We start from the raw sequence: 4,629 nt of genomic DNA on the forward strand, positions 1-4,629 counted from the left end.
AATTGTGCACAAATATTGTACGATGACTAGCGTTGCCGGTGCTTTTTTCTTAAAGAGTCAGTTCCTGGCACCCATTCCCTACTTGACTCAACCTAATCTTCAAGAATATTTGTCAAGAACTAAAAAAAATCCAGAAAAGGTTTAACCTCCCCGTCGCCCCGGTCTCCCGCGTGACAGGCGGGGATACTGACCACTATACTAACGAGGAGACGTGAGGGCACGAAATGAACAGCTGCTGATGTCTGCACAGCATCCAGCGACCACCTAGATGGCCTAGGGGGTCTCATTTTCCCCCGTCAAACGGCTTGCCCGATCTAAGGCTAATTTCTTTCTTTTTATCGGCACCAGGCTTAAAACTCAGTTTAAGGTGATCGTTCCGGGCTATGTTTGACTCCAGAGTTGAACCTGTCATCCCGCCTTTCCTCAGCAAATCAAGCTACCCATCTCAAGTCTCATGAGCTGAGGACGGCAAAGTCCCTGTGGGCTTAGGACAGTCAAAGAAACCCCTGGGCTGCATGCTAAGCCCCTTTTCGGCTTCACTTTCCGAAACCTGCCCCAGCTTGCGATTCGTTTTTGTTCTCACTTCTTGCCCCCATCTCCCACCTTGCCTCATGGTCTCCCCTCCTCTGCGCACCTGACAGTTTGCCTGCCCTTCCACTGCCTGTCTCCAGACTTTCCAAGGAGAAAAGGCAAAGCACTAAAGCGGGCCGGGCAACGGGTCAAGTTCCGCTTTCGGCGGCTAGCAGGAAGGTAGCGTGGCCGAGCGGTCTAAGGCGCTGGATTAAGGCTCCAGTCTCTTCGGAGGCGTGGGTTCAAATCCCACCGCTGCCACTTTTCCTGGCCTTGCATTTTAAAGAAGAACGTAACGTTGACCTCTTCCTTCATTAGTGCCACCTCTGTCGCAATGAGCAAGCGGATGGTATGCCACACCCTGCAGGAAAAAGGTTTCGCTTCTGACGTCTTGCTTTTCTGGACATCCAGTCTCAAGTTTCCCATCTGGAACGGCGCTCCCTGCTGCTTTGTGAAGGCTTGCTGCAAGAGCCTTCGAAACCCAGGAGCTCTTGCGTTGAGCTGTGACGTGTCCTGGGAAGACCTCCCGTTGCAGCGGAATGAGCCCCACTTCCAGGGCGTGCTGGTAGCAAATTTCCCACAGCCCACAGGGAGCAAACGATCCCAGGTGTGATGTATCACCAGGAGAGGCTGAGATGAGAGTAAGGGTTCACGCGTGTGCCCGGACCAAGGTTAATGATGGGATTAGAGCTAGGGTTAGATGCAGGGAAAGAGTGAGAGTTATAATTAGGGATAAAGCTAACAGGTGATCATTACTCGTCATGTAACATGATACAAAGGGTCAGAAGAGGAACTGATTCAGGGTTACAATTTGGACTTCGCAGACAACAGGAGCACTAAATGGTGCTGAGGGGGACTCAATAAAGCGGACCGGCCGCCTAATGTAAGCAATTGTGCACAAATATTGTACGATGACTAGCGTTGCCGGTGCTTTTTTCTGAAAGAGTCAGTTCCTGGCACCCATTCCCTACTTGACTCAACCTAATCTTCAAGAATATTTGTCAAGAACTAAAAAAAATCCAGAAAAGGTTTAACCTCCCCGCCCGGTCTCCCGCGTGACAGGCGGGGATACTGACCACTATACTAACGAGGAGACGTGAGGGCATGAAATGAACAGCTGCTGATGTCTGCACAGCATCCAGCGACCACCTAGATGGCCTAGGGGGTCTCATTTTCCCCCGTCAAACGGCTTGCCCGATCTAAGGCTAATTTCTTTCTTTTTATCGGCACCAGGCTTAAAACTCAGTTTAAGGTGATCGTTCCGGGCTATGTTTGACTCCAGAGTTGAACCAGTCATCCCGCCTTTCCTCAGCAAATCAAGCTACCCATCTCAAGTCTCATGAGCTGAGGACGGCAAAGTCCCTGTGGGCTTAGGACAGTCAAAGAAACCCCTGGGCTGCATGCTAAGCCCCTTTTCGGCTTCACTTTCCGAAACCTGCCCCAGCTTGCGATTCGTTTTTTTCTCACTTCTTGCCCCCATCTCCCACCTTGCCTCATGGTCTCCCCTCCTCTGCGCACCTGACAGTTTGTCTGCCCTTCCACTGCCTGTCTCCAGACTTTCCAAGGAGAAAAGGCAAAGCACTAAAGCGGGCCGGGCAACGGGTCAAGTTCCGCTTTCGGCGGCTAGCAGGAAGGTAGCGTGGCCAATCGGTCTAAGGCGCTGGATTAAGGCTCCAGTCTCTTCGGAGGCGTGGGTTCAAATCCCACCGCTGCCACTTTTCCTGGCCTTGCATTTTAAAGAAGAACGTAACGTTGACCTCTTCCTTCATTAGTGCCACCTCTGTCGCAATGAGCAAGCGGATGGTATGCCACACCCTGCAGGAAAAAGGTTTTGCTTCTGACGTCTTGCTTTTCTGGACATCCAGTCTCAAGTTTCCCATCTGGAACGGCGCTCCCTGCTGCTTTGTGAAGGCTTGCTGCAAGAGCCTTCGAAACCCAGGAGCTCTTGCGTTGAGCTGTGACACGTCCTGGGAAGACCTCCCGTTGCAGCGGAATGAGCCCCACTTCCAGGGCGTGCTGGTAGCAAATTTCCCACAGCCCACAGGGAGCAAACGATCCCAGGTGTGATGTATCACCAGGAGAGGCTGAGATGAGAGTAAGGGTTCACGCGTGTGCCCGGACCAAGGTTAATGATGGGATTAGAGCTAGGGTTAGATGCAGGGAAAGAGTGAGAGTTATAATTAGGAATAAAGCTAACAGGTGATCATTACTCGTCATGTAACATGATACAAAGGGTCAGAAGAGGAACTGATTCAGGGTTACAATTTGGACTTCGCAGACAACAGGAGCACTAAATGGTGCTGAGGGGGACTCAATAAAGCGGACCGGCCGCCTAATGTAAGCAATTGTGCACAAATATTGTACGATGACTAGCGTTGCCGGTGCTTTTTTCTTAAAGAGTCAGTTCCTGGCACCCATTCCCTACTTGACTCAACCTAATCTTCAAGAATATTTGTCAAGAACTAAAAAAAATCCAGAAAAGGTTTAACCTCCCCGTCGGGTCTCCCGCGTGACAGGCGGGGATACTGACCACTATACTAACGAGGAGACGTGAGGGCACGAAATGAACAGCTGCTGATGTCTGCACAGCATCCAGCGACCACCTAGATGGCCTAGGGGGTCTCATTTTCCCCCGTCAAACGGCTTGCCCGATCTAAGGCTAATTTCTTTCTTTTTATCGGCACCAGGCTTAAAACTCAGTTTAAGGTGATCGTTCCGGGCTATGTTTGACTCCAGAGTTGAACCTGTCATCCCGCCTTTCCTCAGCAAATCAAGCTACCCATCTCAAGTCTCATGAGCTGAGGACGGCAAAGTCCCTGTGGGCTTAGGACAGTCAAAGAAACCCCTGGGCTGCATGCTAAGCCCCTTTTCGGCTTCACTTTCCGAAACCTGCCCCAGCTTGCGATTCGTTTTTGTTCTCACTTCTTGCCCCCATCTCCCACCTTGCCTCATGGTCTCCCCTCCTCTGCGCACCTGACAGTTTGCCTGCCCTTCCACTGCCTGTCTCCAGACTTTCCAAGGAGAAAAGGCAAAGCACTAAAGCGGGCCGGGCAACGGGTCAAGCTCCGCTTTCGGCGGCTAGCAGGAAGGTAGCGTGGCCGAGCGGTCTAAGGCGCTGGATTAAGGCTCCAGTCTCTTCGGAGGCGTGGGTTCAAATCCCACCGCTGCCACTTTTCCTGGCCTTGCATTTTAAAGAAGAACGTAACGTTGACCTCTTCCTTCATTAGTGCCACCTCTGTCGCAATGAGCAAGCGGATGGTATGCCACACCCTGCAGGAAAAAGGTTTCGCTTCTGACGTCTTGCTTTTCTGGACATCCAGTCTCAAGTTTCCCATCTGGAACGGCGCTCCCTGCTGCTTTGTGAAGGCTTGCTGCAAGAGCCTTCGAAACCCAGGAGCTCTTGCGTTGAGCTGTGACACGTCCTGGGAAGACCTCCCGTTGCAGCGGAATGAGCCCCACTTCCAGGGCGTGCTGGTAGCAAATTTCCCACAGCCCACAGGGAGCAAACGATCCCAGGTGTGATGTATCACCAGGAGTGGCTGAGATGAGAGTAAGGGTTCACGCGTGTGCCCGGACCAAGGTTAATGATGGGATTAGAGCTAGGGTTAGATGCAGGGAAAGAGTGAGAGTTATAATTAGGGATAAAGCTAACAGGTGATCATTACTCGTCATGTAACATGATACAAAGGGTCAGAAGAGGAACTGATTCAGGGTTACAATTTGGACTTCGCAGACAACAGGAGCACTAAATGGTGCTGAGGGGGACTCAATAAAGCGGACCGGCCGCCTAATGTAAGCAATTGTGCACAAATATTGTACGATGACTAGCGTTGCCGGTGCTTTTTTCTGAAAGAGTCAGTTCCTGGCACCCATTCCCTACTTGACTCAACCTAATCTTCAAGAATATTTGTCAAGAACTAAAAAAAATCCAGAAAAGGTTTAACCTCCCCGCCCGGTCTCCCGCGTGACAGGCGGGGATACTGACCACTATACTAACGAGGAGACGTGAGGGCATGAAATGAACAGCTGCTGATGTCTGCACAGCATCCAGCGACCACC

At 51.4% G+C, this 4,629-nt stretch overlaps 2 non-coding genes across 2 annotated transcripts; both read left to right on the forward strand.

Annotated features, from left to right (window-relative positions):
• Positions 1–749: 749 nt before the first annotated feature.
• Positions 750–831, forward strand: TRNAL-AAG (transfer RNA leucine (anticodon AAG)). The gene has a single exon. It is a non-coding gene; the product is annotated as a tRNA-Leu (tRNA).
• Positions 832–3,658: 2,827 nt separating this feature from the next.
• On the forward strand, positions 3,659–3,740 carry TRNAL-AAG (transfer RNA leucine (anticodon AAG)). The gene has a single exon. It is a non-coding gene; the product is annotated as a tRNA-Leu (tRNA).
• Positions 3,741–4,629: the final 889 nt, after the last annotated feature.

The sequence above is a fragment of the Ambystoma mexicanum genome, unplaced genomic scaffold, assembly GCF_040938575.1.
Source record: "Ambystoma mexicanum isolate Mex_15411 unplaced genomic scaffold, UKY_AmexF1_1 Mex_scaf89, whole genome shotgun sequence".
Lineage (NCBI taxonomy): Eukaryota > Metazoa > Chordata > Amphibia > Caudata > Ambystomatidae > Ambystoma > Ambystoma mexicanum.